The sequence below is a fragment of the Camelus bactrianus genome, chromosome 16, assembly GCF_048773025.1.
Source record: "Camelus bactrianus isolate YW-2024 breed Bactrian camel chromosome 16, ASM4877302v1, whole genome shotgun sequence".
NCBI classification, from domain to species: domain Eukaryota; kingdom Metazoa; phylum Chordata; class Mammalia; order Artiodactyla; family Camelidae; genus Camelus; species Camelus bactrianus.
Window position 1 is genome coordinate 43988436 of NC_133554.1, and position 12472 is coordinate 44000907.

Sequence of the window (12472 nt, forward strand, 5' to 3'; positions counted from 1 at the left end):
TTCAGCTGCCTCATTTTATTTGGCTGTGTCTTTGCTGTCTGTTACCAGAAAGTTGAACTCATCCTGAAGTTTTGCACGAAAATTAATTTTGAATTTTTTCTGCCCTTGTCATTTGCTTCTTGCCCCAGACCAGAATCCTCTTGCTGCTTCAGTCCCAACATCAAGGGAAAGGTCTCTGCAATTTAACAGCAGAGGGTGCTATGAGTCTTTGGTTGCTGAGGCCTCCGCCAGGGAAAAAAAAACAAAAAAGATGAAAGGGCCCCCACTGATTCAGCCTGAAAGGAGGCTCCTAATCACTTGGTCCCTTGTTGCCACGGAAGCCCTTGTCTGCGATGTGGAGTCGCCAGACGTTTCCCCAAAAGCAAGCAGGGAATCGAAAGACAAGGTGTGGCCTTCTGGAAATGATTTGTCATTTGCGTTTTTGAGAGTTTTAAGCCTTCTCTGATCAAATTGATGCTTGAGGTTTTATGCCCTTAACTCCATCAAGACCAGAGATTCTGAAGAGTGCTGAGTCCTCAATTCAGAAAACAGCACTGGGATCTCTGGGCTCAGCCCTAGTTTGCAACGACAGGGTTAAACATGAAGGTCGGTATCGCTGGTAGATATGGGACTTATTATGGTGCACCCCTCAGGAAAACGGTGAAGAAAATTGAAATCAGCCAGCACGCCAAGTACACTTGCTCCTTCTGAGGTGAAACAAACCACCAAAATAAAGAGATGCGTTGTGAGGGTCTGGCACTGTGGTTGCTGCATGAAAATGGTATCCGATGACGCCCAGACCCACAAGCCCACTTCTGCCATCGCAGTAAAGTCGGCCATCAGAAGCCTGAAGGGATGGCTGTAGAGCACAGGGAACTATATTCAATACCTTGTAATGGCCTATAATGAAAAAGACTATGAAGGAATATAGATATATATGTATAACTGAATCACCATGCCGTACACCAGAAATTAATGCAACCGATTAATTGTAAACCAACTATACTTCAATTAAAAAAAAGAGACTGACGGGATGGAAAGCCTGGTAGAAGCTCTACCATCTGAAACACTGCCAGCCTGTAAGAAACGGGTTAACTGATGTAACAAAGAAACAAAAAAGAAAACAGCCTCCATGATTCCCATTTTCCAGGCCCCTCACTGAATTCCTCTGGATTGATTTTATCAATGGCTACAGGAAGACAACAGAGAACATTTTTTTCTTTTTTTCCTCTTTTTTTAAACTCAGGCTAGAATGTTACTTCTAGGTTGTCTCTCAGTTCTTCTCAGGAGTCCTGAAATTCTGCATCTTTAACTGATTTTTTTCAGCTTCTTGACTTCCTGCAGCCCTTACAGTCTTTTTTTCCCCTTTAATTGAAGTATAGTTGATTGACAACGTTATGTTAGTTTCTGGTGTACGGCATAGTGATTCAGGTATACATATATATATTTTTTTCTTACAGTCTTGATTATTGATGAAAAGCAATAATGACATTCCCTATTTCTGGCTATTTTAGTTGTCATTTACTCTAAGCAAATTTGCTTTCTGAGATTTATTTTTATAAAACCCTTCACACTAGGCTTTTGTGGCAAGATACAGTGATGACTTAGTTCATAATATAACCTGATGGACACACACAGTTTGCTCACTAACAAGCATAGAATAGATCTATCTCAGAGCTGGCTTCAACTGTTTCTATGTGGTTTCACAGCCACGGGGAGAGAGGGGGCTGTGAGGACACAGAGAGAGCTTGGGTAACGAGTGAGGAAAGTTGTGGCTGCAAAGACTGGCCTCTGATGGCATCAGTGATCACCTGGAATATAAACTTGTCAAGATGCTAGACAAGAACAAAACAGGGAGACTGCTAGACAGACCAGGACTCAGAAAGCTTACCACTCGTGCTCCCTTTCTGGAACGAACAAACAATATTTGATTTGATTTGATGTGTTGGAGAAACTCCAACAAAACAAGAGAAGAATTCAAGAAAGAGGAAAACACAGGATATAAGAAACTAAAACTAGGGGAGAAAAACTGCTTTACGTGACAACAAACATTGAAATCCTCCAAGAGCTGGTTAGAAAAACTTCTAAAAAATTACAAAGAGGCACTGTTCAAGAAAGTCATGACTGGAAAATATAGCAAGATACAGTTTTTAAAGCAAGACTCTGAAGTAGAAGGAGCAACATTTTCCATACCACGAAGGCCTTGCCGCCTTCAGCCAGGTAATTCGGGGAGGGGGTGGGGGGCAGTGGGACTGACGGATGCTCTAATATTGTATACCATTATTTTGGATTTATTATAGTTACTAACCACACTCCTTTCCCGATGATGCACTTTGTTGTTTCTTTTTTCCTTTGACTGCTTTAAAGGAAAATTTTATAAGATATGTTTCGGTGATGTATTCAAATTATTTACCAGTTGCTATGGCCTGAGCCCTGACCAATTTCAACAAATATTTACTGAGTGCTGCCATGTGCCAGACATTATTTTAGGTGCTTGGAATACATCAGTGAACTAGGCAATTCCTGCCCTCCAAGGGCTTACCTTTTTGTGATGCAGACTCATCATCAACAAAAAATCTAATCAGTAAGGGAAAACCAAAGAAAGGGAGCAGGAAAGAGAAGGAGGATTGGGAATGCAGAGGGCAGGAACGGGGAGAGGGAGTACTCGGTGGACTGAAATTTTAAATAGGGTGGTCATGGGAGGCTTCATTGAGAGGATGGGACTCAAGCAAAGACTAGACATAGAGGAAGGCAGTAAGTATCTGAGGTCAGAGCCTGGGGGCAGGGAAGCAGCTGGTGCCAAGCCCTCAGGCTGGAGCGCCTGGTCTGCTGCAGGGACAAGGAGCCAGACTGGCTAGAGCTGGGGCTGCAGTGGAAGGAGAGGAACTGGATAAGGGGCCTGGTCCTGCCCCTCCCCGCCCCCCCCGCCCCCACCATGAGGAGTGCAGCTCTTACTCTGGGGGACTTCCCACCCACTGAAGCATTTTAAGCACAAGATTCAGGGTCTGATTTTCATTTTAAAATAAGCATTCTCGAGGGAGGGTATAGCTCAGTGGTAGAGCACATGCTTAGCATGCACGAGGTCCTGAGTTCAATTCCCAGTACCTCCATTAAATAAATAAATGAACCTAGTTACCTAACCCCTTGAAAAGTAAAAATAAAATAATCATTGTGGCTGTTCTGTTGAGAGAAGACTGTGGGAGGCATGCAGGGGGTCTTTAAGGAGTTGAATCCAGGTGGAATCCAGGTAAAACAAGATGGCAGTTCAGATCCAGGTGGGAGGTGATGGGTTCTGGATGTACTTGAAGGTTAGAGCCGTTGGGATTTCCTGAATGATCGGATGTGGGAGTGAGGGAAAGAGAGGTGGAAGGACCACTGCCGTGCTTGAAGGATGGTGCCAACCTGAGAGGGGCTGGAGGGGGAATCCCAGGGGTCCTGGGAGCCCCTTGCTGGGCAGTTCATGGCTGTGGCAGTGTCGGGGGAGCCCCGGGGGAGGGGCCAGGACAGCAGGGGCACTGCAGGAGCTCTGCCGTGTGTCTGTTCCCTGCTTACCTGCTGATAGCAGCCCTGGATGTTGTGCTTAGAGCTCAGCCTTTCCCCATTCTTTTCTTTTGGGGGAAATGAATCTAAAAGTAGGCTTGGATCTTAAACTTTTGTTTTCCAAGTGAAAAATAGGTTTTTGATTATCCATTTAGATATCAGAGAGGTTTTCTGATTTTTATAGGACAATTGACTAAGTTTAACTACCTGAAAACAAATGTTTCTCATTGAGACATTAGTTAATTAATTAAAAAAAAATCAAACCCAAAGTATAGCAAACTAAAAAGAAAAATATTAGGGAAAGCCTGAGACCTTTGGAGCCCACAGTTTTTATCCTGCTATTTTGATTGGAAGGGTGTTTTAAATCAGGAGACATTTTCCCATAAATACACATTTAAAAATCGTTGATGACTTTTCATTACAACTCTATAAGTTGGGGATTTAAAAACAAGGCATAGGGGCCCAACTGACTCTTAATATTTCTCACTTTTTTTTTTAAGTTTTAGAGAAATCTCTAAGGTAGCTGATGAACTATTGATCTGAAGTTCAGCAGTTCTTTCAGTTTCATGTTGCTTTCTTTTTGTTACATTCAATACTTATTTCCAAATGTTAGTAGGAGTTATTTCTAGCTAATGAGATTGGAGTGACTTTTATTGTCATCTTTATAATTTTTGGTAGTTTCTAACATTTCTTAGGGAAATAGTCTTCTTTATAATTCCTTTTTGTTCTATTTTATAATCAAAAAAAGTAAGAACTATTGTTTTTAACGATTAAATTACATACCCCTGTAAGAACAAATATCAGCTTTTCAAATGTCAACTCCACAAAACAATAACAACCACCACGTTCCCTGAAACTCTCTGAGTTACGATTTGACTCCAGAAGGAGTCATTGTCTTAAAAAGATGACTGGCTTCAAGAGGCTTGCCCCAAATAAGAATGCTGGCCCTGGTCAGTGAGTGTGTGTGTGTGTTTTTGGGACAGTGGTACTTCTTGCTGTTTATGGAAAGAGGACAGATTGGTCAACTAGAACAAGGAGAGCAACCCAGTGGACATCACTGTCAATGAAGAGGTGGCATGATGCTGGTTGCCAGGCCACTTGAGGAATAAAGGAAGGAAATATGATTATATTGTAGGTGAAGGAATAGAACTTTTAAGCAGAAATACTGTAGATCAGGTAAAATAAAAGATTTTATGTTAGAAAAAAAAATAATTTCAATTGGAAAAATCATTGTGAACTCATGACCTTTCACAGAAATATGTTTCTCTGGTTCTGACCCTGAATGCAGCCCATTAACAGGAGCACTTCTGCCAGTTCCCAACTCTCGCTAAAAGGAACTGAGACTTCTTCAAGGGTGAGTCTGCATCTTGGAGCAAGGAAAATTTAGCACGGGCCTAGAAAACAAGGATTTCAGGGGGAGGGTATAGCTCAGTGGCAGAGTGCATGTCTAGCATGCATGAATTCCTGGGTTCAATCCCCAGTACCTCTACTAAACAAATAAACCTAATTACCTCTCTCCATTAAAAAAAAATTGAAAAGAACAAAAAACAAGGATTTCAGAAGGGTAGTGGTGGAAGGATAAGGAAGCCACCGACCAAAATGCAACAATTTTAATTACCTCCACCCCCAAAATAAAAATCAATATTTAAAAAATGCAACAATTTTGACATGAAAAAGGAAAAAATAATAATGATTAACTGAGATAAGCCAAGTGTGAAAAACCTCAAGACAAAAAAGTTGACATGTGATTTATTAAAAGGATAAATATACTGGAATATGTTCATTTTAATCAATAGAGGAATGTCAATAAATATGGATTTTTAAAATTAAATTTGTAGACTATACATTTTTTACTGTGTAATTGAGAAAGTGTGACCGTAAGAAATTAATGTGAGACAAATAGTCCGGGAAAAAGGTAGGAACTATACCAGGAATTGGAAAGACTGATCAAGACTGATGATCACACACAATAAACAGAAAGTGCCTGTGTGGGGGTCTCACAGTCGATCAACCCCAAAGTTTTCCAAGATAAAGAATTGCCCAAATATTCTAAAGGGGAGAGATGAGCCCTCCAGAGCTCATCATGACATATGATGAGGCGAACATGCATTTTTAATACTTGTAACAAACCCAGTCCATACTGCCTATCATCTGAATAAGACAGCGGGATGTGGCTACGCAAGGTGGTAGAATGCACTATTTTGGTGAGAGACACCAGGTTTCAAGGGATGAATTTTTGCAATCTATTGATATATCAACTCAAGTTTAAATAGAAAACGGGAGCTTGGGTTGGAAAGTACGACCAGAGACAGATCCGCATCCTAGTCCAGAATCAAGTGGGCTCTAACGCAGAAACCGCATCTTGGCTGGTCAGAGATAGTGTTCTCGTTTTCCCTCGTTCTGAAGATTGCCGGCACCCTGTGAAGATATGGGAACAAAAATTGCTGCAAACCTAGGGTAGTGTCAGATAATCCTGGAAAGGGAATCCAAGAAAGTGAGAAAAATACATACAGCGATGAAGAAGGTGAAAATTGACATCCATGGTATTAATACTTACATAACCACTTAAAGTGACATTAATGTAATGCATAATAACGAGTTCTGTTATCACTGCAGTGTTTTATGTATTTTCTCTGCTTTTATGATGTTCAAAGCATCATAAGTTGACAAGGAACTGGAGTGTCACAGGGCCTGAGGCAATGTGGTAAGTGTTGGTTAAGCCACCAAGGGATCTGTGACCTTCAACAAAAAGATAAAGTCCCACCCTGAAAGCCCTGGGGTTGAAGTAGGATTCAGTTCACATTCTGCATCTCTCTAGAACCTTTGGGAGTCAATCTTGAAAAATAGCAGCAAATCTTCGTTAGGACTTCCGAGTCATCAGCTGCTTGAGAGTTTGTTTCTTGCCTACTGGGGAGTAAACCTCCCCTGGGAAGAAGCCAAAATTTCTCCAAAGCCTACCCTGTCCTTTGGGTTTTCAACCTCTTTCTAATTTTCAGTCGGGAGCCTAAGAATGTCTCTTTATTGAGTCATGTGTGGAACTCAAAGCTACTTGAATCTGTAATTTGTTAGCTGGCTTTTCCAACTATTTCCCAGCAAATAGTTCTCTATTTTTCACTTATCAGTCAACAGAGACTTTCTGAGGCCTCCTCTGTGTTAGGCCCTAAGGTCATGTAGGATGGTGATCAGAGCAGGCAAGAGCTGCCCTCACTAGATTTAGAGTCTGGTGGGGAAGACAGACACACAGACACTTGCTAAAGAGGCAGGTTAAAGGGGGAGCTATGCATGGGCTTAGCAGGGGCTCTTGATCTAGGCCGGGGTAGGAGGTTGGTGAGCAAGGAGGTTCCCTTGAGAAAGTGATATGGAATGGGGAGGAATTTACTATGTGAAGTGGGGGAAGAGTGTTCTGCAAAGCCTGGAGGGGCCTGTGCAGCGGCAGGCTGGAGGAACCAGGCTGCAGTACACAGACCGAAGTGAAGGGGGCGTAGTACCACCAGCATCACTCCACCCCCAGGTCAAGACTCATGGAGGCCATGTAAAGATTTTTTTCTTTTTTTTCTTTTTGGTAAGAGCTTTATTGAAATCATTCAAATACCATAAAATTCATCCATTTAAAGTGTACAGTTCATTGGGTTTTTAGTAGATCCACAAATAATCACTATGACTAATTTTAAATCATTTTCACGATCCCTAAAAGAAACCGTTTACCCTTGGGCAGTTAACTTCATTCTTCCCATTTGCTAAGCTTGCGCTCTACCACTGAGCTATACCACCCTGCCAACACCCCCCCACCAACACCCCTCGCCCTCCCCCACCCCCCAGCCCCTCCCCGCCACTGGTGATTGTTTCAACCTCCAGTCCCTCTTCCCTCCTGGGAAGTTAGGAGGGTGGGACTGAAAGTGCCAGCCCTAATCACTTGGTTGGTTCCCCTGGCAACCAGCCTCCAGCCTGAGGTGCTTTCCAAAAGTCACCTCATCAGCATAAACTTGGGTGTGGTTGAAAGGGGTTTGTTATGAGTATCAGGACACTTTATTGCTCTTATCACTTAGAAATTCCAAGGGTTTTAGGAGCTCTGTGCCAAAACCGAGGGACAAAGACCAGGTATATTTTTTATTACACCACATCAGCCTTATCTGTTTTGAATTTGAGGCACCTGTGAGAAATCTGAGTTAAATGGGTAGTTGAATGAACAGCTGTAGGAGCCGTGGAAATCGGTCTGGACAGGGATATGAGTCTGACAGACGTAGGCAAAGGCCCTGCAGGAAACAGACAGGATGCTCCCACTGCATATTTTGAGGAGAGTTTAAGAAAATCAATAAAAAGAATGCAGTCTCTTGGCACCTGCAAATGGGGAGCCATTACTCCGCCCGACCCGCCAGGCCTAAAGGGTCACGAGAAGCCAGAGAAAGCTGTGTGGAGAGAGGGGCCTGTCAGGGTAAAGGACACCGCCTTCAGGACTAGATCCCCCGGCCTCCCTCTCCCCTCTGGTCTCTGGTTTGTGTCTTCCATCTGCCAAACCCAAATGGAAGCCCAGAGAAAAGGAGCCTGATGCAGTCTGTCCAGGGCCACCTCCAGAGCCCAGAGTGGGAGGTGAGAGTGAGACAGGAGGGAAGGAGGCAGGGCACAGTCACTCAAGGAAGGACAGCAATTTAACACCAAAATGGTGGAAGATTCAACTCCCAGCTGGCCTTGAGGATTAAGTTGGTGGGAGGTTTGACTTCTAGTAGACCTTGAGCTTCATTATATGCTCATTGTAAGGGTGATAAATAACATGCCTGCAGGCACCATGACAGCCCCAAGGATAACCACAAAAGGCCAAAGAATGGGCGGTGGCCCAATTCCTGGGAATCCCAGCCCCTTCCCCAGGGTGGTTGTAATGGTCCCACCTGTAGGCCTGTGAAGCTACTGAGCCCATAAAAACTGGCAACACCATGCCTAGCAGCCCTTTATCACTCCCTTCTCTTTGGAGACGGCCCTCACTCTGTCTATGGAGTGTGTACCGACTTTTACTTTAACCTGAGCACTCAATTCCCATACCTCTTTCCTTGCCTTTCTCTTGCCTTACCCTCTATGCAGTATGTATCTCTCTAAATAAATCTACCTTTACTCAACTGTGGCTCACTCTTGAATTCTTTCCTGCACAAAGCCAAGGACCCACACCTGGTGGGGCACGTCCCAGGGGCTCCACCAAGACCTTGGACCCGGCCCTCCTCACGCCCCATATCTGTTTTCCTGCATCAAAACGGCAGAGAGTTCATCCAGAGGGGCAAACAGAAGATGTACAACAGATGGTGATTTAAAACTTGGGCAGGACGTGAGAACAAGAGGCCCGGGAAAGAGCCTTGAGTCCTTGAGATGTTGAAAGCTAGGGTGAAGGAGGACCAGCAAGATGGCCAAGGAGACGGAGGAGGGGTGGCCAGGGGGAGGAGAAACACCTAGACTAGCCTAGAAGCCAATTTAAGGCCACGACCATTGTCAGTTTTTACAGAAATAATGACCCACACACAGAGGCATAATTTTCTTGCTTTTTTCTATTTTCTCTGCTAGAGCCCAGAAGTAGGAAAAATAGAATTGCCTTTCAGGTCCTTCTCTTGACCACCATCAACCCCATTTAAGGCAAGAATCCCCACTGTCTCACAGGTGCTAGTGCCCTCGCCTCCCTTAAGGCACCCTCAGTAGTATTACCTGTCGCCTCTCTGGACAGAGGCAGACAGCCTAGGTCTCAATTCTGGCTAGCTGTGGGACCTTGGGCAAATTACTTAACTTCCCAGTTTACCCATCTGGAAAATGGGAATGGTTAACAGTTGTGAGAATGAATTCAGGTATTTCAAGTGAAGTACCAGGAACATAGTAATTGCTCCAAAGTGCTTCTATTTCTGTTCCAAAAATGCCTGAGATATAGGAGATGATCAATAAGTACTTGTTAAGTGAATCATTTGTTCTAGTTGAAAAATTATTAAATGAAAAGGTGGACATGGCTTACCTGAGTGGTAACCATAAGAGAGGTTATGAAAAAGTAACTAAAAGTCTTTAGGGTTTTAAAATTTCTTTTACAATAGTAAAAAAGATATTAACTTTAAACTAATAATAACCTAAGTGTCATGTTAATTGAATAATCAATTTGTTGGCTTTCAAAGAAGGAAAGAAGTTGGTACCAAGACACCCAGAACACTGACAGGAAACTTGGGGTCACTGATGTCAAGGAGTCAAGGATGTTCTGGAAGTTTCCTCAGCAGGGGTGGGTACAGCTGGGCATGAGGACAAGGATTAGGCAGGGCAGGTGAGCTTCAGTGAGCAAGGAAAGTTCATTTAACCTCTAGCGCAAGATATTGAAACAGAAAACCTTTACTTTGCCTTAGTTTATTTTTAATTATTGGTTTTTCTTAAACTTAAGATCTTTTTGATTAAAAAGGAACACATGTTACTGGGTTATGTAAGAGAATGTCCTTGTTTTTGGGAGATAGGTGATGTACTTAGAAGTAAAGAAGTCCTGATGTCTGTAAATTACCTTTAAATGAGTGATCAAAAAATAGGAATATCTATGACAAAGGAGGCAAAAATATACAATAGAGAAAAGACGGTCTCTTCAATACGTGGTGCTGGGAAAACTGGGCAGCTACCTGTAGAAGACTGAAATTAGAGCATCCTCTAACACCATATACAAAAATAAACTCAAAATGGATTAAAGACCTAAATGTAAGACCAAATACTACAAAACTCCTAGAGGAAAACATAGGCAGAACATTCTGACATAAATCACAGCAATATCATTTTTGAACCAGTTACTAAAGTAATGGAAATAAAAACAAAAATTTAAAAATGGGACCTAATTAAACTTAAAAGCTTTTGCATAGCTAAGGATACCATTAACAAAACGAAAAGACAACCTACAGAATAGGAGAAAATATTTGCAAATGATGCGACTGACAAGGGACTAACTTCTAAAATATACAAACAGCTCATACATCAAAAAAGCAAGCAACTCAATCAAAAAATGGGTGGAAGACCTAAACAGACATCTCTCCAAAGAAGACATCCAGATGATCAGCAAGCACATGAAAAGATACTCAACATCACTAATTGTTAGAGAAATGCAAATCAAAACTACAGTGAAATATCACCTCACACCAGTCAGAATGGCCATCATTAAAAAGTCCACAAACAATAAATACTGGAGAAGGTGTAGAGAAAAAGGGACCCCCCTGTACTGTTGGTGGAAATGTAAATTGGTGCAGCCACTATGGAGGACAGTATGGAGGTCCTAGTTAGTTAAAAAACTGAAACTGAACTTTTTATATGATCCAGCAATCCCACTCCTGGGCGTATATCCAGAGAAAAATATAATTTGAAAAGACACATGCACCCCAATGTTCACAGCAGCACTATTTACAATAGCCAAGATATGGAAACAACCTAAATGTCCATCAACAGAGGATTGGATAAAGAAGATTTGGTATATGTGTGTGTGTGTGTGTGTGTGTGTGTGTGTGTGTGTGTGTGTGTGTGTGATATGGAATACTATTCAGCCACAAAAAAGAATAAAATAATGCCATTTTGCAGCAACATGGATGGACCTGGAGATCATCATTCTAAGTGAAGTAAACTAGGAAGAGAAAGAAAAAATACTGTATGATATTGCTTATGTGTGGAATCTAAAAAAAAAAAAAAAAAAGACACAAATGAACCTATTTACAAAACAGAAACAGACTCACAGACAAAGAAAACAGACTCACAGACAAAGAAAACAGACTCATGGTTACCAGGGGTAAAGGGGATAAATTGGGAGTTCAAAATTTGCACCTCTGCGGGAATGATGGAAATGTTAGGTATCTTGATGTGATGGTGGTTTCATAGGTGTATACGTCTATCAAAATTCATCAAATTGTATACCTGAAATCTGTGTAGTTTACTGTACAGAACTTATATCACAATGAAGTTATTTTTTAAAAAAGAATTACTGCCATAAGGTGGACAAATAAAATATTAAAGCTAAAATGGAAAAAAAAATAAGAATATGTATATATATCTAGTGAGAGAGACTGATAAGGCAAATAAGACAGGATGTGAATAACTGGTGACTTAGATGGGAGGATGTAGGAATTCATTGCACTTTATTTTTTACTTGAATTTTTTTCAGAATAATGAATAGAGAAAAAAGGTAACAGCTATTTAGTATAGAACAAATGAGAAAAAATAGAAACACGGAAAAAACAAACAAACAAAAATACCCATGATTCACCACCTTAAGATAGTCCATGTTGGCATTTTGGTGTATTTTCTTGCATTTTCCTTAGGCATTTAGAAATCATTTTTGATATCACTATATATACACACAGACACAGGGATAGTTTAAATTTAAATAAGACGCTTTTGAATAACATATTGTTTCAATTTGGATGAGTAGACAGGAAACAGAAATAATTTTAAACATGCAGAAGTTTTTAAAAAGAGCCTAAAATTGGATAATCTACTGCATCATTTAACCACGTACGAGCCATTTTTCTATTGCGGTGCCTGAGGCAGTGTGTTTGAGGGTCAGAGCCCAAGTATGGTGGTCAGTTGCCTGGGTCTGCATGTGGCTTGGACATTTACTAGCTCTGTGACCTTGAGAAAGTTTCTTAGCCTTCTGATTCTGCTTCCTCATCTGTAAAGTGGGGATAATGATGGGTATTTGGGGAAGGAAGCAGGTTGTACGTGGAAAGTCTTCAGAAAAGTGACAGGCGTGTAATAAGTACCTTGTGCATTTTGATCAACACCATCACCACCACCACCATCATCATCATCACTATTATTAGCTCGAGGAACAAGAGGGTAAGGATGACTCAGCAGGTTATTTCTGTTTTGTTTTGGTTTTGATTCTTAAACCAAGACGACCATGGCCCTTAAGCATTCATAATCCTTAGAAGTCACCTATAGCTGGTGATTCATCTGAATTGCAAAGGCACAGAACCAGTAG